The sequence below is a fragment of the Varanus komodoensis genome, unplaced genomic scaffold, assembly GCF_004798865.1.
Source record: "Varanus komodoensis strain SLA01 unplaced genomic scaffold, ASM479886v1 scaffold46_3, whole genome shotgun sequence".
In the NCBI taxonomy this organism is placed as follows: domain Eukaryota; kingdom Metazoa; phylum Chordata; class Lepidosauria; order Squamata; family Varanidae; genus Varanus; species Varanus komodoensis.
The window spans coordinates 337,142-358,932 of record NW_025336044.1 but is presented as its reverse complement, the minus strand read 5'-3'; the positions used below and the strand labels follow the sequence as shown (position 1 = coordinate 358,932).

The 21,791-nt window shown below is 51.3% G+C and overlaps 1 protein-coding gene across 1 annotated transcript in view; it reads right to left on the bottom strand.

Moving 5' to 3' along the window:
• Positions 1-21,709, bottom strand: part of MEGF11 (multiple EGF like domains 11) — a 303,278-nt gene extending 281,569 nt beyond the window's left edge. The window contains exon 1 of the mRNA XM_044445070.1: positions 21,597-21,709. The gene's annotated coding sequence lies outside the window, so the exon portion shown is untranslated. The remainder of the gene's footprint in view (positions 1-21,596) is intronic.
• Between the last annotated feature and the right edge of the window lie 82 nt (positions 21,710-21,791).

Genomic DNA, 21,791 nt, shown 5'->3' with positions numbered 1-21,791 from the left:
TGGGATTTGCAGGCAGAGGTGAGTGAGGAAATTCGGACGCCCAACAGTGTAACGCCCGGGAGCACAAAGCGACCCCCCACGACAGCGCTGTGAAGCTCAAAGCCATACTCCTTCCCGGGACCTCAGGCGCTTGTTGGTTTGGGATCGCTGGGCACGGGGCGCAGGCGCTTTTGCGCAGGCTCCGTTTACAAGAAGTCGAGCCAGAAGCCGCCCCATGCGCACCAGCTCTCACACGGCGTGAGCAAAGGAGCTGTCCGTGGTTCTAGCAGAGCCGCCGAGAGGGCAGAACGAGCATTGCCACGCCGAGCAGAGCATCTTCCCCAAGGCCCCCTGTGGGAAGTTCGGGCCCTTTCACCCCGCACACGCAACGGTTCATTTTCGGAGAGAGAGAAGCCAGTCGTTGGTGGGTCAAGTGCCCCGCCAGAAGCCCCACGCCGCTTAAGCGTGCAATTAAGCCTTAATTGCAGGCGTATGAAAGCAGGTGGCAAATAGTTAAGGCTAATGAAAAGGGGACTCTCGCTCACTTTCTAACTCCTCTCGCTCTCCACATCAGACGAGAAATTGCTCGGGAATTTGCCCAAATAATGCCTGATGCGCATCTGCTGCTTTAGTGCTGCCTTCGGGGTGCTGAGCGGCTTGGGCTGCGGACACTCCAGCGTCCACCAGGGCAGGATGCAGAGGAAGCCAGACGGTGCCTGCACATCGAAGGCTTCTGCACCAGCTGCAACCCTTCCCACGGCCAGACATGTTTGCAGACACGGATCGGCTGCTTGCAGCTCGCCGGACGTGGGCTGCCTTTGCAACTGTTCAGGAAGGCGGCATGTGCTGTGGGGAGAACACGGTTTCCTTCTCATAGCGGTCTCATTGTGGAGACCCATGGGAGGGACGCCGCCTCCCCTGCTATCCCACTCCTACCCAGGCACATTCGGAGGCGAGGAGCATCGTCACGGCCACCCCCAGGCCACGGCAGGGCAGGCGGGCGCCCTCCTCAGGTGCTCCTTCTCGTCAGACGGATTTGGGGCATCTGAGCCAGTGTGCCGCTGAAAACTTGATTTAGAGAGAACTGGTTTTTTTCCTTTTATCGATGCATTTTCATTTGATGTTTTTATTGGGGGGGCATTTTATTTGATGAGGTTTTAAAGTTTTATTTAGTCTTCTGATGGTTTATTTGTATTTTATTGTTAGCTATCTGGAACATGATGTTTAACAGACAGGCCCCACTTGAACCAAATGAAACCCGATGGATAGTGCCAAACAGCAGCAGAGCAGAGTTTGAACTGAACCCCCCGGGGGAAAGGAAACATCTGGCCGGGCCTCAGCCACTCCCAGGGGATGTAGATGAAAGTGCTTCCGATTTCCCAAATCCAGAAGGAGTAGGGATCGGCTGTGAGCATACAGCAGAACGTGTTAGCTAACTCAGAAGGCCTACCGTCCATTGCAGGAAAGCTCCATGGCAGAGCCCAGAGATGTCAAGGGAGGCTAGGAGCCTCTGTGCCATCATGGGCAAGTTGGCCTGCCTGACTTTACAGGAGAAGCTAGGCAGGTTGGGCCTTTCAGAAGCCTGGAGGAATGGAAAGGGCCTGGAATGCAGCCTGCGCTGGAGGTAAACTTTAGGAAGGGCCTACCATGCGAGGGCCAGCTCTGTATGCCAAGAGGGCAGTCAAGCCGACCAGAAAACCTAAAAGGGGCAGACATCTTCCCCGAGTGCTGTGGGAGAAAACGCTGGGCTCCAAACTCGCTGAGCACTGGCAGCACGCTCTTGTTCCTGCCAGCAGAAGATTCAAGGAGTTCTCGAGACGGCGAACCCCAGTGAGGCCTCCAAATGAAGAAGTCTCGCAGTACAGGAACAGGTGGCTATGGCAGCCCTGCACCCACCTGCTCAATGCACTTTCCGGTCCCGACAAAGAGGCTAAATCTCTCCACGCGCTAAATGCTACTGCCTCAGACAGCCCTGCCGGGATGTAATCCGAAATGGTGACAGCCACCCTGCCGTGCGGCTGAAAGGGCTGGAAATGGCAACCACCGCGGTGCCATCAGACTCAGCACAGCTCTGCACTGCAGCCCAGTTGTGACGAAAGGGGGGTTTGTGGGCTCCAGCCAGACTCCCTGTGGAGACAGCAGACTCCTGTGCCTCCCCTGGAGAATTTATCGACGCTCGGGGTACCTGCCAGGAGTGGCGATGGGAAGGACTGGGAGCAGGCCTCACGGAAGCCGCCACCCCTGCCAGAGGGACGGGACGCCCTCCTCCGGTGCGAGCGAGGCGAGGCCCTGACTAACCACGGTGCTCCTGGCCTCGGGCACCGGCACGGGATCAAGCGGCAGGGCTGCCCTGCACTTACGGCTCCAAACATGGTGGTTGCTCCCGCTACTCCCGGACTGCCGGCAGGGTCGTGCTCTCGGCTCGTGCTCCATGCCACAGCCCGGCAGGGTGGCCGTGTGGAGATGATCTCAAACTACAGCTCAAGAGCAGGTGAGGGAGGCCTCTGGCAGCCACCCCCAAGTGCCACTCGGGCATTTGTGGGGCGGCTGGCGGCAGCGCTCACCCTGCCTGTGGCGGCAGCCACTGCCGGCCCAAGAGGGCTAGTGGCACTAGCGGCGGAAGCCTCCGACAACCACCCCACACCTACCAAGCAGCTCACGTGTTGGGGAGCCGGACCCAAAGGAGCCCCTGTTGGTCAGGGTGGATGGTATGACGATCGAGGGCACACCAAATTAATCCAAACCAAACAGTTGGCTCTTATTATGGTTGCCAACCACGGTCAGAGCAGGGACTGGCACCCACAGCTGGGTCTTCCTGGCACGATAACCAAACCCGGACAGCCTAGCACTCATGGAATAAGAGAAGCCCCCTCACGGATCAGTAACGTGGCGGAGAGTAGGAATCAACGGTAAATTTTCCCAGTGGAGGCCGTGGGTCCCACAGAGATCTGTATTGACACCAGTGCTTTTCAGCTTATTCATATATGATCTGGATTTAAGGATGAGCAGTGAAGCAGCCAGGTTTGCTGATGACATGGAATTATTTACAAAGATTAAACCAAAAAAGGGCATGAGGCACTCCAAAGGGGTCTCTCCAAATTGGAGGAAGGGGCATCAAAGTGGCAAATGCCGTTCAATGGAAGCGAAGTGCACGGGGCAAAATATTCCGGCTTCAGGGGTCCCCTGCTCTGCTCTGCGCTAGCGGTGACGGAACGAGAGAGAGACGTCGGGGCTGTGATGGGCAGCTCAATGAAAATGCCAGCCCAGTGCGCCGTAACGGTGAAAAAGGAAAATTCCATGTGGAGCATAATTAGGAAAGGAACTGAAAACGAAATTGCCAGTTCGTATTCCCTTTATATTACGCAACCACGGTTGCGATAGTGTGTGCAGTTCTGGTCACCCAGGGCACCTTCAAAGGACGTTGCAGGGTTGGAAATGGTTCGAAAAAGGGCAGCTGAAATGATTGACATGCTACAACACCTTCCTATGAAGGAACGTGTAAATGTCTGGCTTGGGGGAAAGGCAAGTGAGCGGAGACGTGACAGAGACATGCAGCATTGTACGTGGGGCAGCGGGGCAGAGACAGGATGGTACCCTGCGCATAGTTCGAGAACCTGACCGGGGGCATGCCATGAAGATTCTTGGCAGGAGATTCAGGGCGAAGACGGGGCGGCACAGCTGGGCACCGCGCGTCACCGGAACACAGAACTTGCTTCCACTGGGTGGCATGACCAGCATCAATCCGTGGGGCTTCAAAGGGGGGGGTTGGCAAATTCACGGAAAAGGAGACTATCATAGTCCTGGTGATTCTGCACTACCTCCAGTTCTGCAGCAGGGTGCCTACGGATGTCAGTCGCTGGGGCACATGGGTAGGAGTGCGCCATGGAATTCCTGCCCCACGTGGGGGCTGCCTATTGGCAGCCAGTTGGTCACTGTGTGGGCGGAATGTGTGGGATCAAGAAGAACTCCTCTTTTCATCAGTCTAATTCATAAAAGGTAGAATTAGACCCGGACTTGAGATAATTCAGGCTAGGGAGGCTAAAAATCAGTTTTTAAAAATTAAAACCACTTTATTAAAAAATACTTTTTAAGCAAACATCTTAAAGGTAAGGTTTTTTTAATGTAAGATACATTATAGTTCAAAGGTTATTCATTAACACATAAGGATTAGTTTTTAATTATGTAGCATGAGGCTGAATATTCATGCAATATTTAAAAATTTTGGTACATGAATTCTATTAATCCAGTCACAATGTCATGCTTTTCCAGAGGTTTCTGCAAGATTATTGGGCAATTTTTCTGTCTAGAAGATATTATCACAGATGTTTGGTTTTTTAAGAGTCCTCACAACTGTGAATTTGTGACTGCAAAGATCACATGCCTCTTCTTCACAGCAAAAATGTTATAAAATAAACTTAAAGGTAAAGGTTTCCCCTTGACATGAAGCCCAGGCATGCCTGACTCGAGGGGGCAGCGCTCCTCTCTGTTTCCTGGCCGAGGGAGCCGGCGTTTGTCTGCAGACACTCTCCATGGTTGTGTGGCCGGCATGACTGAACACCGAGGTGCACGGAACGCTGTTACCTGCCCACCAAAGAGGTACCTTTTCATCCACTTGCATTTGCATGCTTTCAAACTGCAAGGTTGGCAGGAGCTGGGATGGAGCAACGGGGACTCACCCCGCTGTGCAGATTCGAACCGGCCACCTTTCGATCAACCAGCACAGCAGCACAGCGGTTTAAAGCACCGCGCCACCATATCCCTAAATAAACTTACAAAGACCCTAATGCCATTGTTCCTTTGTAAATGTATGTTCACAGAATCAAACCCTTACCACTTCAGTACTAAATTTCAAAAAATGCAATGAATAGAAGAGGCTTGTTGGGAGCGAAGAAGACCTGTCCAAGAAGCTAAGTGTGAGGAGGGAGGGGCAAGCACTAACAATGAAAGTGAAACCTTTTGATCAGAATATTCCACAAGTCTTTGGATCTTTTTGTGTAATGCATGAGGTTTATCCTATTATTCTTCCCCTGGAGGAGAAAACCTGTAACAGCAGCAGGCCATAAAGGAAACCCAGTTTGAGAATATCTGAACGAAGTTCCTCTACCTATGCGCAAGGCAGGCAGGCATGCAAATTGGGTGTAAAGCAATGCTTTCAAACAGTCTGATTCAGGCTAGCTCTCCTTTGTTTAATCAAGGCTTGCTGCATTAGTAAAAGATAGACTATCCTGCTTTTCCCAAGACATTTCTATTTAGGATAAACTATGGGGGCTGCTCTTCTCGCTGGTTTGGAAGGCATGAAATTCCTTGGCAACTCAGTTTGAATTGTGAAAAGCAACCGTGATACCCAGCAGCGGCTGTCATGGCCTGCTTTAGGTGAAGTCCAAATTCTATGCCACCCCAACTAATAATGATCATGCTTCAGACCTGGTCCAAAGCAAATCTGAATCGATGCCAGCGAAGAGAAGATATCAAGCTTTTTCTTGCACCAAAATCAAGGGGGTCAGATCTGTCTAACTTTGGCTGGCTTTGCCACAAGTTATGGAAAGAGCTACCAGGCTGAGGTCTTTAAAAAAAAAGAACAGTACAGTGGTACCTTGGCTCACAAACTTAATCCATTCCAGGACTCTGGTCAAGAGCCAAGTCAAATTACCCCTTAAGGTTCAATGTAAGTAAGGTTAATCTGTTCTAGAACTCTTTTTTTTTTTTTAATCGCAAAAATTTGAAGCAGCTGCGCTGGGGGGAGATGGGCGTGATCGCGGGCGCAATGTGGGGGAGACGGGCGCGATCATGGGCATGACTGGGGGGAGACGGCTGCAATCGTGATTGTCACTCAATGCGGAGTTTGCAACCCGAGGCAAAATTTTTCAGAAATTTCTGTTCGCCAGCCGATTTGGTCGTGAACTGAGGTGCCCGTGAGCCGAGGTACCACTGTATTAAACAAATGCATGGAGGACCGTGCTCCTGAGGTTTGAGTGTGGTCCGAGGGCCATGTGATGCAGTTACCCGGCTGAAGTTCAGCAGGTCTGGCCAGTGCCTGGGGGGTGAACCAGCCTGGAAACATGTGCCAAGCTGAGTTCCGTCATGGATACCTCCCCTCCCATCCCCGTCTCCCCACACTGCCTGCTGGAAAACCAGTAGACCAAGGCGAAGGGAACTCCACAGCCCATTGCCCTGCTCCTCGCCTGGGAAGAGGCGCAGGATCCATCCTTGCACTAATGAATACGCAGCTGGGCCATCGCTGGTCTCTCGCTACTTGGAAGGTCCCTGCGGCATCCAGCAGGAAGGCCTGGCGCGAGGACCCGTGCGCCCCATTCCAGCTGCCAGGCCTTTCGTATTCCAGGAACCACTTCCGGCCTCCTTGGAAGAATGCTGAGACAGAGCCGCACCGGCCAGGGAACGAGCTCCCCGGCGAGGGGCGCCTGGTGCCTGCTCTGCTCTCCATGCTTTGCTTTTATTTTCCCAGTATTTCGACAGTCAGCTTTTAGACATTAGTTTTGATATTGCATTTTCTCATGTACCGCTGCTATTCCTCTGCGCTGATGAGGTTGCAAGTGTTGCGGTTTTATTGTCTGGTGCTGATTTTGTTTGTTAACCATCCAGAAAGCCTTGGTATAGAAATAAAACAAGCAAACAACTTCGCCTTCACTGTGCTACTAACCTCAGAAGCTTTTTCTTCTCTCTCCAAAATATTTTTTTAAAGTTGTTCTGAGCTACATTGCTTTCACCAGCAGTTGCTTCTCTGCGCAATACTGGAAAGGCGGGGGAGGGGGCACTGGATCTTTGGTCTGTGCCATTGATTTTGCTAAACCCTGGAGAGAAATACAATTAACCATAACTGAAGGAACGAACTCTGGCTGTTGACTGATGAGCTCCAGTATTAAGACACCCAGTTCAATTAAGCTAAGAGCTTTCCCCATTGTTGCACTGGCAAAAAAAATCCAGTGGCACTGCAGTAAAGCCAGTGCTGAAAGTATGTACCAACATGTTCCAAAGCACCCAAAGTATTTTAATGTGAATTTCTAAGCCACTCCATTTCTGCTAATGCACTTCTGCTGCAGAATATGATGGACTGTCAACATAAGGATTTTATTTAACATTGTTGCCTTGGCACCAGAACTAAACAGAAAGGCATGTGAATCTCTAACAAATAAACTGTGGGCCAGAACCTCTCAGAAAAAAACAGCTCATTAAACACAAGCTATAGAATAATAATAGTGGTGGGAATGATTTCAAGATTTCAGCATGGAGAATAGCACTAGGCATCAACACAATTCAAACATTGTGAAGGTAGATTGCCCAGTTGTGCACTTATTACTGTGGGAAGGAACAGCCAGCCACTTCTCAGATGGAGTCCATGTGCAAGAACACTCACGGAATCTAAGTTTCTAGCCCCCTTGAACTTTGACAATGGATGTGTTTGGTGAGATCTTAAAAATCAAAGGAAAAGATTGATTTCCAGTTGCTGGGGCAGGGACAATGCTCCAGATCGTTCTTGCTTGCAGCTAAGAGAAGCAAAATTGGTCACCAGAATCCCCAAACCTCATTTTAAGAGCACTGCGGCATCCATTCCAATTGTACAATTTCCAGCGGCACAGACTTGCCGCCCTGGGCTGCACTTTTTAAGACAGAGCCACAGTCAAGCAAGATACAGAATTTAGGACATGGGACAGACCCCACTATTTGTTGAAGGAGCTGCCTATGACACAAATAATCTGCCAATCTCAAGGCATTTTTAAAAATTAACAGAGTTAGGTTTGTGGGGCAGGCGGTGTTCATTCCGGGAACCCTTCCTCCTTCCGCCTTTGTCCCTATTTCCTTTTCCTACAGGTGCTCTCCAACACAGGATATATGTATGTCAAGAACCATCACGTGAGCACCCTACAAGTCCCAGCCGCCCATGGGTGCCCCCGTGGCCTCCAAAAGGACGGATCCATGGGCTCCACGGTGTCGAGCTGAAGCGCGTCTCCCGCACAGCCGGGCCGAAGGAAACGCCACTGCTGAGCCAAACCACCCGATCCCCAAAGAGCCCCGCTGCTCGCTTTTCAAGCACAGAGAATAAAACCAGGGCTTCATGTTTTAGAAAGAAGCCGGGCACCTTAACAAGACCAAATAATGCATTTTTCATCACTAGGAATACTCAGGCTTAAACTTCCTGTGTACAAATTGGCTTTTAAATAGCCGGGTCATTCCTCTGGTGATCTCATTTGGAGCCTGGATGCAGAGCCCAGATTGCAAAGCACATGAAAGGCCTCCCATGGTAAATTAGCCTCCCTGATGCTTTTCAAGCTGGTTGCTAATAAACTATTCCTAATTGGCATCATTAAAAAATGGATTCATGAATGGCAATTAGGTTGCTTTGATTTCTTCCACCAAAAAAATTGGGGATCAACAGGAAAAGCAGAGGGGCAGCAAGAGAATGAAACCCAGAGTGTGTGTCATGCAGGAGACAACCGAGGAGAGCGCTCGTGTGGATGATGGGCTTCCATCGCTCCAGAAGTCTTCCGTAACAGGACAGAGACCCCAGCCCCAAGCCCCGGCAGTGCCAGTGCAAAAGCTCTCGGAAGCAGGGCTGGAAAGCGACCCGGAGAGCGCGCTCCGTGAGGCCAGACCTGGAGGTCTCCTCTTCCACAGCCAGTGCCACCCACCAGCGTCAGCCACGCATCCGTGCCAGACTCCACACCACACACACACCAGAAAGGACCCCGCAGTCCTCAGGCAGGGGCCTCGGAGTGCAAAGCAGAACTCCCTACGGCCCCGGTGCAGACCCATGCTCCCCTGCGCACCCATGGAAGAGGACTGCGACGGGGGACACACACGCCTTTCGGCTGTGCATTGCTAGGGCAGCAACTACAGCCATTACAGGTGTCTGGCTGCCTTTGCCTAGAAATGCTCAGAAAAACTCTCAGGAGAAGCTCCAACGAGCCAGGATGTTTGTTGAGAATGTGCAGGCCTGATGTGCAAGCATTGCTTTAAAGCATTTTCATTTGCCGTTTTCAGTTCAAACTGTCCAAGGCAATTTTTTTTCAAAAAGGCAATGCCTGTCTGGTGGGCAGAAAACATGAAACGTGTGGCGAGGGGGCAGGAAGCTGGCCCTGGTGAGAGAGGCACCTTCTTCTTCATTTATTACTTTACATTTATACCGCACCTCTTCTCCTCTTCCCAGGAAGCCAAGGTGGCTTCCAAGGCTATGGCCAGGGCCTTGCACAAGGGCCCTGCAGGCCCTGGGGCCAGCTGGCCACTGCCCCACACCCCTCCCCAAGGAAGGGCAGGAGCTGTGCTGTGCTTCTTCCACAGCCCCAGCCCCACGGCGGCCTGGGCCCCTGCTTCTCTGCACAGGTTTTGCTGGGTGCCTTTTGCGCAGGGAAACGGGCCGAACGGAACCTCTGTCGCCCTCCTGATAGCGACCCTGCCCTGTGTGAGCTAAAATACAAAGTGCAAACAGAACATAATCCAAGTGAGCTGATAAATATAATCAGTCTGCTGAAATTTTGTGCACGTGGCAACTGGAGAAAAGTTATGCACTTGGACAATGGAGCAGGGACACTATCTGGTAAGCGATGCATTTCAGCTGGTGCTCTGCTAAATTAGAAGAAGGTGAATGATATGACATCTCACCTAAACAGTACAATTTTGAAGATGTCAAGATCTGGACATCTAAAAATTGCAATATAAGGAAAGGTACATGTATCAGAATTTCAGGGACACCTGCCTTACATGCAAATGATCTGCTTTGAAATGGGATTTTCAGAAATCTGCCTTCAAGTGCCGTGCTTCGCAGAGCAGAGCTGGAAGCTTCTGGGATGCACACCTTCCTTGCCGCCCACCAACATGCTGACGGAGCGGGACCTGCAGAATCGCCAGCCGAGGAGCACAACTTGCTCCTTCAGAGTCAACTCTGCAGCTTTTGCAGTGCAACCCACAGAGAAGTCAGGCCTGTGGGTACGCAAACGGTCCTGCCAACCGGAGCAGCTGCTCCAATGAGTCCGTTTCTGTTCTGCCCAACGGCGAAAGCTCTGTAAGCATCCCAGCCACGGGCGAAAGGGGCCCTGCCTGCCAGTCCCTGCGACTGAATATTCTACGCAGTCGCTCGCATGACTTCCTTATGTCCAAGTGTGATTTCACAGCCGTATTGCTAGAATAAAACCATGGAAATGGCAGCTTAAGTATATATAATACAAATAATTGCGCGGCCGGATGAAGCCTGCTCAATTTAAGCAAGGCGCAGAGTTCGGACTGCTCTGGCTCTACTGCCGCCCCTGTGAAGAGTCCGCATGGTCTGCTCAGACCTTGGAAACGCGACTTCCGCTGCAGCACATGCCCCACTGTGAACACACCGTGTCTGACCGAGCAAATACGATGCAGCCCTTCTGCAAATTGCCTGCCTCTCGCGGCACAGGAACTGCATCCAACCAAAGCCCTGCCCGTCACTAGCGAACGCAGCAACGCCCCTCTTCTCCCCAGCGGAGAAGTAAACAAGGTTTCAAATCGGCAAACGCACAGGCTGCCGGAGGAGGGAGCGCGCCTCCCTTTCCCACTCTGAAAAGAGCGCAGAAGGGGGCTCTGGTCCCTGCTCAGGCCCTGCATGACTTCAGGGCAGTCAGATGCTCAGCCCACCCTACCTCGCAGGGTTGTTGTTGTGGGTACTGAGAGCAGCAGCAGGAGAACGATGCAAGGGGCTTTGAGTAATTTATGAGAAAAAAGGTGGGATATAAATCAGGTAAATCAATTAGGAACTCATGCCAACAGCCACCGCGGTTACACTGCTGTTCATCGAATGCCCCAAGTTTTGCAAAGCAGCGTCCTTTGGAACTGCTGGCCACCTAGAAGCAGGCGAACAGCTCGGCCCTCTTCTGCCAGGAAGAAGGCGGAACACCAGGAAGGGACCTGCTGGCCGTGCTCACCAGCTCGCATCCGCCCCTTGACATCACCGAGAGAACGATCCGCGAGGGATGCACAGACAGCAGCACAAGGCATTGCAGGCTGCAGGTTCTCGCTTCGTTGCATATTTTATTTGCTCCCACTTTTCAGGGCAGGGATGGGGAATCGCTGGCCGGCAGGCCAAACTGGGCCCTCCACGCCTCTCCCAGGCTCTCCTAGCAAGGGGCTCCACAGGTTTTCTGGTTTCATTCCCTGTTCTAAAACTCTGAAATGTTCCCCAAAGCTTAGTTACCGGCACTGTGAAATCTAAGTAGAAATATGTGGGTGTTTTCAGGATGTTTTGCCTCACCCTTTTTGTCCCTGGCTCTGCCCCCATGAAGACCCCCTCCCCTCAGTGGCCTGTAGCCCCTGCACCAAGATCAATTTGGCCCTCAGGTTGAAAGATGTTCAGGGCCCCAAACGACAGCAAACATCCTCACAATGCCACTTCCATACATCATTAAGACAAATGACATCTCTATTAAAAAGAGACATTTCATAAAAAATCACCATAGAAATACAAGAACCAGAACACACAATTTCTCTTCCAATTCATTCTCTTATCAGGACATTGTTTTTACTGAATTTTTAACAAATATGTCGTTGTTGCATTTTATTGCATCTGTTTCCTATGGCTTGTATGACAGACGGCACCTTGAGAGAGTTTTTACATTTAAAGGCAGCCTAAAAGCAATTTAAATAACTAAGACAAGCAGCACGCACAGGAGAGAAGAGGACCGCAACTCGCCCTGCAGGGCTTCCACCAGAGTTCACACAAGGCCCTGCCCCTCTCGCTGGCTGGGTCTCTCCGTCCAGTGGGAGCGAGTCAACCAGCCGGGGCTGCCCATTCCCGGTTTGGCTGGTGTGACATCCGAATCAGGAGCTCCGGCTTGCCCCCCCCCCCACCCAGCCAAAGCCAGAGCCATATTGCGGCCGGCATCCCCACAGGAGGCGGCAAGAGGACTGGTGACTGGGGGAAAGGCCCTCTCGGTTGCGGCCCCCGATACGCCCCAGCACCAGGCTCCCCTCGGGGAAGAGTTAAGCCAGAGCTCCCGGGTTGGACACGGAGCTACCCAACGCTTGGCGGAAGGGTCTGTCACCTGCCGCGCTCCTCCCACTGCAGGAGCACCCAGCGTGGCCGCAGTAAACGAGGGCTGGAAGGACTTCCGTGCTGCTCCGCCCCCGCCCACGCCAAGCGATCCTCCTCACCACGAATTGCCCAGACCCATCCTCTTCCCCCTCCCCCTCCGAGATTGAACGGAATCTCACGTCCCACTAAGCGTTCGCAAGCACAGAGCAAATGAACCCCACCGGAACGTCCACTCTCACAGCCTCCCGTCCCCACAGACACTTCTGTCATCCTTTTAAAATACCCAACTATAGGAGCTCGGGAGATCAGATCAGCTGCTCGTCTTCAGCCCAGAGGAATCCAGGCTTTGTGGCCGGGCTGGGATGCGATGCCACTCGCAAAACCCATTTCCGATTAAGTGGAATCACAATGTTCTACAGATGATCGGTTTCTGGGTTAAATGAATGAGCACTTTACAAGCCAGCATTTTAACTGCCTTTCACAGCAAAGTCAGCCTTGATGGATTGGCACTCTGCAAGGGTTATTCCAAAAAGCCCTTCAGTGTTCTTTCTTCGCTGGGGCTGAGGATGCTGCGCCTGGCAGAGGAGCATTATACAAAATATATAGTGGCACGTGTTCGGCTCTTGCCTCTGATGTCCCGTAACAGGTGACTGACTCACCTGCCACCTTTAGCCACGGATCGGAGCCAAAGATGCAGGGGAGGCACTGCAGCTTTCTCCAGACGGGGGCAGGAGGAGACCGGCGGGAAGGCTGGACCGGAGGTGCACGCAGAAACAGGAGGGTGCCCTGCACTAGTCTCTGCTGACACACCTCAAGCTCCAGTCGGGCTTGGATGGGCCCAAGGCAGCACAGAGGCAGGCTCTGCCAGCTGGGGCACCTCTGCTCAGCCCAGCTTCCTTCCGGGGAAGTGAAGGTTCAGCTCCTCCCATTAAGGACTGCCACTTTCTATACCTTTTCCTGGAAGGGTTCCTACGCCTGTTTTTGCCCAGCAGATGCTGGAAACCCAGATGGATCGGGTTTCCCTTTTCTATCCTATGCAGAGGAGGAGAGAGCGAGCGAGAGAGCGCGTGCGAGCGGGAAGGGAGAGAGAACCTGCACCTCCGCTTAGTTTTAAGACTTCCACTCAGGGAGCAGGGGGAAAACAGGAGACGTACTTGCTGGTCTGAGTCCTCCCTGTCTCCAACTGGCGCGTACATACAATTTCAAATTAATTGCCCATTCTTTTTTTAGAAGTGTGATATTTTGCATCTCTTGAATTTAAGATAAAGGCAATCAAAAGCCTAATTAATGCTACATTTACTGCTACAATGCAGCGGCATTGTCTTCATTCGACTACAGGGTAAGTGAGCAGTACAAGCAGATAAAATGCCCCTTTCATGCCAGAGATGCCAACATATCCGGCTTTGACAGGACGCCTTTGTCTGAAAGCATTTATAGTGTTGCCATTCCTTGAGAAGTGCAAACGACATCACATGTCAATGAGTCTATTTTCCTCCTAATGCACGTGGACAGCTCCCGTAATGCAACGGGAAATTACACGGAAGCCTCAACAGAGACTTGTGAAGGAGCGAATGATTAAACCAAACACCCTTTTGCCCTGTCAGCTGGGAGGTTGTGATGGCAAGGGAAGTGTGCACTGGGCAGAGCTGGATGAATACCCCACATTTCAAGGAAGCCCATTTCAAAGGGCTCCAGAAAATTTGGGTGGGATGCCACGGCATGGGATTCTAAGGAAGGACGCTGTTTACATGGGCTTCAAGATTCTGAGCAGTGACATAGCGAAGGCATGAGGGACCATTCCCACAAAAAGGAAAGGGGTGGGGCATCTCAGGAAGCCACAGCAGCTGCAGGCAGCATTAAAAAGTTCCTGAAAAGCTCAGAGTAAAAGCTGCAATGCATAAGGAGCCCCACGGATGTGGAAGTCATCCGCCAGAAGGCCAGAAGATTCAGCCCAGGTCATTCTGCAGTTCTCCTGCTCAAGGTGAGGTATGCTTGCTCTGGGCAAAGTAAAACAAGCGAGTTAAGAAGGAACCTGTGACCTGGGATATGAGGGGTGAAGAAGAAGAAGAAACCTGTAACTCTGGGAGGATAACTGACTTTTACAAAACCGCACAGATCATTGCTAATATGCTGCTCTTAATACCAGAGCTCCAAAAATGCTTCACTTCCTGAAACGAGGTTTGAAGGAATGCCTAAGCTGCCTGCAACAGTCAAGTGTAAAATTTGCACCGAAAGCCCAACGCTTGCAGCCTTCCTGGGACAGACGTCAAATCCTGCGTCAGTGGGTTAAGGCACTGTTAATGGTGGCTGAACAGCCAAACATTTATCTATGGTAAGAACAGTTCAAACAGCTTTTAACCTACTGTGAACATGGAAGGTTGTTTATGGGAGGGTTAAGTTTTGTTTTTCTCCTGCACATTTGAATGGATGGGAAAACTTTTATTGGACTATTAATGGTCTGAATATAATTTCTTAGAATAGTTTTCCCTTTAAAAAGTCCTAAGGTGACTTACAACAGTATTAAAATGTACAAAGACCCAATAGCTAAAAACCATTTCCATTAAAAGTGCCAAAACAGGACGAAACTACTAAAGTCTTGTTCAGACCCTAACCAAACAAATGTATATGATTTTTAAAAAATCACATGCCTTCAGATGTCTGGTAGTGAGGAAAATTCTTGACCTGCCCCTGAACAATCAATCTGCCAATGTTGGCACCAGGCAAGCCTCGCTTGGGAGAGCTCCCACGGCCGGGTGGGGGGGGGGGGGGTCACTGCTGAAAGAGCCACCTCCAAGGAAAGTTTGGATTACCTGGCTATGTCAAATTACTGCATTCAAGGAACTGAAGTTTGTGGAGAATAGCTCAGAGCTACTGGCTGCAACGTCTGAGAATTCTTGCTGAATGCCTGATTTGCTGGAAGAGTGTTCTTCTCATTCAAGAGAAAGAAAGGTTGGATCCAGGCAACTCCGAACAAATCAGCTTGATATCTAGGTTGCCAAGTAAAACTCTAGAATAGTTATTAAGCAGTTTGTGAGCATCTGAAAAAGAACGCATGAATTATTAGGAAGGATCATGTGCTTGTCAAGTCATCCCCAGCCAACCTTCTCTCTCCTTTTTTAATGGAATTACTAAATTGGTAGATCACAGGGGTGCTACGGACATAAGATAACTTGATTTCAGCCTAGCGTTATGATAACAATGTTGTCATTGTTGACAGGATGGCAAAATGCGCATAGGAAAACCCACTACTAATGGAGCAGCTGTATTCAGCCAGGTGCTCGTTAATGTCCCTGCACCATCCTGGCCGGGCTGCTCAAGGCCCTCCAGTATTAGAATGGACGAGATACAGCAGCAGGTTTGGTAAGACAATCAACGGCTATACCAGTCCTGATGGAGATATGCGACCTCTGGTATCAGCTCCCCTCTGTTGTGCTGAGATCCAGGTAAGTGACCTGTTGAATTACTACCTGCTGATATTTGTAAGGAAGAACTGCCAAATAGTTGTGTTTCACCCTGCATGCCTCACAATCCCTTTTCCAGCAGTGTTGTCTTTTTGAATTGTAAGCCTGAGTGAAGAGACCACCTTATTTCTCTTCACCAGTGGCTTGGGAAGATCATTTTGGCTAAAGAACGTGGAAATGCTCTTGTGCAAAGGGCCACACAATAATGGCAAGATGCAGGAGATGCTAATGGACAGCTGAGCATCTTTGCCCATGCCAACCCACATCTCTCGCAGGGACCAGGCAAGAACCAGGAGGGCGACCCAACCGGGCCCTGTGGGATTCGTGGCAACCCGGCTCCTTCACTGCGCCTGTGCAAAGGAAGCGGTCCTCTTGGCAAGCGTCGTTCAGTTCAGGTTGCCCAATCAAGCCCTGTGCCATTTTAGTGTATGACATTTCTTCATGGGCTGCCATAGCATCTATTTTGTAAAAGACGCTCTGCGAGTCATTATTATTTTTATTTCCCCAGCCCTGTCTCATCCCTACATCCAACAGCACAAAGAATGGACTCCTGCCATGCCCAAATGAATTCTCCTTATCCTTTCAAATAATTTGGCTTTTCTCTTTTTCCATCTACTCTAATTTTAAAGAGGAAAAAACCCCACACTATTAAATAGTTAATATTCTTGCTCTCTTATGTTGCGAAATCTGTATTTTTCTTCTCAGGGACTCACAACAGGTGGGTGGTGGAGAGAAGAAAGAACTGAAATTTGTGCTGAAAGCTGCATTTTCATGCAAATGTCTACTTTTGACATGCAATGCAAGCAATTCAAGAGAGGCGGCATTACCCGGAGGTTCAGGTTTTCCAGACTTCCACTGTCAGCTGCATATTTGGGGAGATTATTACAAGTTCCAGGTTTCCTACCATTCTTTTAGCTCGATTTTTTCAACTTGTGAAAAATCCAGGCTCATCGTGGGAAACAGCGAGCCAAGCGGATATGTGAGAAACAAGTCAATGCTGCTGCTTGTCCACGGGGCTCTTGGAACGGCTGTGCGTCCTACACAACACACAGGCTTGCGGTATTTGAACATCCCCGAAAGCACAACTGCCCAGCGTCCACTCTCTTTCTGTGGGGCACCTGCTAGACTGCAAGCAGAATCATCCCTGCCTCTTCCCCACACGTCTTCCTTCTCTCTGCAGCAGCCCTATTTTTAAAGAAGGCGAGTGGTGCCTCTTGCCCTAATGTTAATCTTCCGCCTTTTGGAAAAGGATTTGCGGATAGTGATGCATGAGGGAAGCGAACATACGCCCCAGGTTAGTACCATTTTATCACTAGGTTAATATTTCACTCAGCACTAAAGTGCTTTTTATAAATAAATGTTGATGCAGCAGTACAAAAAAGAAGTAAAATGCTATTTTAAAAAACAATGTGTCATTCTTTTAGCAAACTGTGCCACTGTTTTAGAAAGTGTTGTTTTCTGATCTGCAGATTTTTCCTCAGAACTTAAGCCACTCTAAACTGAAACCATCTAGTTACAAACTATTTCTTTTGAAGCACAGACCTGTCTTCATATCCCAGTCCTAATTTAACAAAAAAAGCAGTCCCTTAGAATTTTATTTTGAAATGCTGTAGCATTTTTTAAACTACCTAAAGTTTCTGGCATGTGTGCATGTGTTTAAAGATTGCTGTAAAGCATCTAACATTTTTCAGAGTATGTTTACAAAGCATGAAAGTAACTAGACAGGAGTGCTTTGCACTAAAAGGCTTACATAGCATTTTTTTTTTTAAGGATACAGGACACTGGTGGAAAAAGTAGCTGCTTGGTGAATTACATGCTTTCCACCCACAATCACTGGTGCAGCCAGGACACTGGGAGAACAGAAGTGGACAGGAGCGACCACTTCGTGTCCCCCCGGTTTTTTCACACCACTTCCTTTGCCTTTCTCTGCACTGGGCAGGTGGGGAGAGGGGAAGCCATTAAGAAGGGAAAAACCAGACAGGTGTCTAACGTTTTCTGATTGCAAGCACCCAAAGAGCAAAGCAAACCCAGCTCCTTTTGGAAAGGACGACCTGGACGGCTGGGCCATGGAGACGGCAGAAGGGGAGGCTCGAACCCAGCCTTCGCTAACCAGGCATGCAGATGTGTTCAGCTACACCTCTAAGCATGCTGCCTAGGAATGATGGGAGTGGTAGTACAGTATATCTTTGGCCGCACCAGGCTAGGGAAAGCTGAGAGCTCTGAAGACTTGCGGTGATCTTAGAAGGCCTGCCGCCTTTTGGTTTCTTCGCCCATGAAACAAACACGTCGCCTCCCCATCCTTTGGAGAGCAGCGTATCTCCTTCCGCTCAACACCCCTCTTTTTTCCACCATGCTTATTTCTCAGCCGGAGTTTTGTCCTTTCCTTCCTCTTAGGTAGCTAAGATGGTCCCTGCCATTTTGTCCTCCTGCACACAGAGGGAAATCGCCTGGAACAGTCGCTCTTGGTGGCAAACGAGTGGCTTTGCAAGACAGCCTGCCAAGGCCGGCAGAACCAGGACCCCCCCCCGCATGAGCCACCACCTCGGGCAGAACTCTCCAGTTGGGCAAGTGAGCACCTTGTGCGATGCTGAGAACTTTCTGCCCCCATGAAAGCCAAGCAAAACATGAGGCCTCGTGCTGCCTGCCAAATCCTGGGCGGGCCAATCAGAGGGGGCTTTCAGGGGCAGAGGGAAGGGGCGTTTCTCCACGCCACAACACAGCACACGGCGGGGCAGAAGTGGCGCACCAGCCCGTGGGGGCAAGCACACCTTGCCCCCATGGGCCAAAGAACCTGGGGAACAGGAAAAGCCAGTGGTGTCCAGAAAGCCCTGGTTTTCTGCACTGCTGTACTTTCTTGGTGGGGGCTTTCATTGCATGCCACCCTGAGGCTGTTTTACAGCCAAATTTACATTTTTATAAACAAAGAGAAGTGAGAAGCCCGGTTCTGGCACAGCTCTGCCATTCGGGAGAAAATGTGGGGGGACCACTGAACCCACCTCAGAGCTTTCATCATGCAAACCAGTTCAGCTCAGCTGCCATCTAAGAAGCTGCCCATCCAATTTCTTTAGCTCTGCAGCCAAAAGTCATAATTATATAGGAGTATTTCATTTGCGGCAACTCTCCACCCCCTCCCCGCACCCCGCTTTGTGTTTTTTTGAGCCGACCAAGGAGGATGCTGAATATTATATTTAAAAACACAGCCAGCCATTTGTTTTGTGGTAGCGAAGGCTCAGTATCAATCTTGTGCATTTAGATGAGAGGTTAGGGGGAACTGTTTTTACCAGAGAAAGGCAGTTTGTGCAAACGGCTTTTAACATTCCATTAGGAACTGCCTAGTTTCAAGGAATCATAATTTTGCTGAGTAGCACATTTGCTTTAAGACATAGAACGATAATGGTAGCTTAAAGCATAATGAAAGGCAAATTTGTAAGGCAAGCCCATTTGACAAGTGGCAGTGTTGTTTTTAAGTACCTGAAATTGTTCCCCAAACTAAGCATGCGCGGGTATCGTGGGAGGGTTGGAGGGGGACAGCTCCTCACCACCTTTTGAGCTAAAAAATATCTTTTTTAAATTTATAAAACAGCATTCGGCTCTAGATCTGATTTTCCCTGGGGCAACCCATATAATTGCATTTTATTCCACTCTGGAAAAACAGTAGGCAAAAATGGTCCCCGTGACTCCATCTGCGAATGAGCAGCGGGCAGCAGCCAACTTCTACCAGTGCCCCTTGGTCGTAAAGTTTGTAAGGTGCTGCTGGTGCTGGGGAGGAGAAGTGCGAATGCAAGGCAGGGTCGCCCACTCTCCTCCCCAGGAGCTCCCCAGATGAGTAAGGAAAGCCTCAGATACAAACATCCCACACTCGCCATCGTGTTCATGATCAAAATCAACCGGAACGGCCGCGTCTGCCCCGCCAGTCATTTCCACAGGCCAATATGAGCAGGTGAGTGGCATTCAGGGAGTAACCCCAACCCTCCCAGCTCAATCGGATGCTTTATCCCATGCAAGTTACTTCTGCTTGTTTGATTTTCTGCTAATATACACTCTGACAGAAACACATTCCCACAAGAGGACTCGCAAAGTTCACACGCCTAAGATCTCAGTCTCAATCCAGCGGAGGAATCTGGAAGCGCACCCACCCTCTGGACACGGGAGAGAGAACAAAGCCCCAGCTCACCCCATGCAGGGATATCTTGAGGGGGGCAAATCAGGCTCTCCTGGGATTGCAACAGGGTGATGGCAGCGAGACCTGGAGCCACAAAGCCCTGTGAAGTGTGGAACCGGCTATCTCATGTCTAGCTGCCCTTTAAAAAATCCAGCCCGAGCATGGAATTTCCTACAGCAGAATGGTTCTAGCCTTGCCTCTTCCCTTTGAGAGGCAAAAAATTGAAGCTGTAGAGCTGACTGCAGACTGGCTAGGGTCAAATGTAGCAAAGTTAGCATTAAGCTAATCCCATGTACATAACCAAGGCTCTGGGACCTGGTCCCTTAAGCCAAACGAGACTGTGACCCTAGGCTCGCTTTCTGGGAACTTCAAGGAGCAGGGTTACCTCCAAGTAATCTGTTCAGGATAGCAAAATGTCAACCTCACAGGAAGTAAAGGGCCAGACCCAAACATGCTAAGTGATTTAGGGATTCCACTGAATTAATTAACTTCAGGATTGAATTCTGCCCAAACTACATCCCTGCCTGGGAACTAGGAAAAAACCGTTCTTCCTCTAAGAGTTCAGAATGCAGATAATGTCTGTCTGCTTACTGGTGACCAAAGAGAAGGGCAGCAAAAAGATTCTCAAGCCCAGAACCTCCTTACTGATGCAGCTGCACTCAGAAAAGGCATCCTCCAACAACAGTCTTCAAGCGGACTTCGAAACTGCCAAATTAAAGGGGTAGTTTCAGAACTGATTCCCCCTTGCTTGCTGCTCCAAGAACCCTCCACTGCCCAAGAACCACTGCTCAGCTCTTTCCCAGCACAACCAAGTGACATATAGTTAAACACTGCCTTGTATTAATACTGAAACCAATTACTGCAAAAATAAAGAGGAAGCTGCAATTTCCCTTGGATTTGTGTTGCGAGCTGCAGACTGAAGCAGCAAGAGCAGGGCTTGGCTTGGAAAACCTCCAGGAGCAGGGGAGGCAACGATCTGCCAAGCCCACTCCCCGTTTCCAGCAGCACCGCCACCCAGCTCCCCCTCCCCACCACCAGCCCGCATGGCCCGCAATGTCCCTCCCACTCAGTCACCCCCAGGGAAGCCCCATTCATCAAGCGCCCGGGCTGCGTGGCGTGAATGTGGAGCAGGGGAACTGCGGGGTTTTGAAGCGGATGGAGACCCGGGTGGCGCGGGGGGGGGGGACCCGAAGTTCACCCTTAATGAGCGGCAGGAAAATGGGGGTCTTCGAAACCGCTCCTAGGCACACATGGAGAACAGTACTTTCGCAGAACGCTCTGCCCCCTCCTCATATATTCGAGCCGGTGGGGCGGGGGCCGCACTAAGCCGGGATGAACGGAAGGCTTTCTTCTTCCTTGGGAGGGAGAAACGAAGTCGCTCTTTCCTCTGCGGCCGGGGAGGGCGATTCAACAGAGGCGAGATGGCCATCTCCTCCCAGATTTCCCGAAGGGACTCGAGTTCTGCCCACCCTGGGGGCCGAGAATCCCCAGTTACTTGGCTCTGGTTTGGCCCATCATCCCTGCCAGAGAAAAGGTCTGGGAAGGTGTCCGAAGGGCCGCGCCGAGGAGCACCTGTGCTAAAACAGAGACGCGGCTCCCCGCTCGAGGACAGGACGCCATGCAGGGGCAGGAAAGAGCGGGGCCGGCGCCGTCACAGGGGCTAGGAACTTGGGATGCGGTGGGAGGCTGGGGAACGCGGGAGTACCCCGAGTTGGGCAAAAGTATTCGACTCTCCCGCGCCGCACCCGCCGCGCCGGCTTCGGGCCGCTCCATCCTGGGGCGCGGCGGGGGCGAGGGGGTCCTCCCGGCGCCCCCGGGCAGCCCGCCTCCGCTCGGCCCGGGGCTTCCCCGGCGCCGGGGCGAGCCCGCGCGGGGCCCGGCGGAGGCGGGCGGGAAAGCACTCCGCACGCGCTCAGAGGCTTGGGCGTCGTCCTTCCGCGCTGGCCCCGGACCGACAGCAGGACTGGGGCGGAGCGGCGGCACCTACCTGGCAGGGCTGCAGGACGAGGCCGGCGGCGCGGCGGGGCGCTGCTCGCCCGCTGCTCGCCCGCTCCGGCTGCGCGGTCCTCCCCGGCGCCGCTCCGGCTCCGTCGGCAAAGTTGCCGCGGCCGCACGAGCGCCTTAAACCCGCCTCCCAGCAGGACGGGGCGGGCGGGGACTGCGCGCCGCCCGCCCTCCGCCC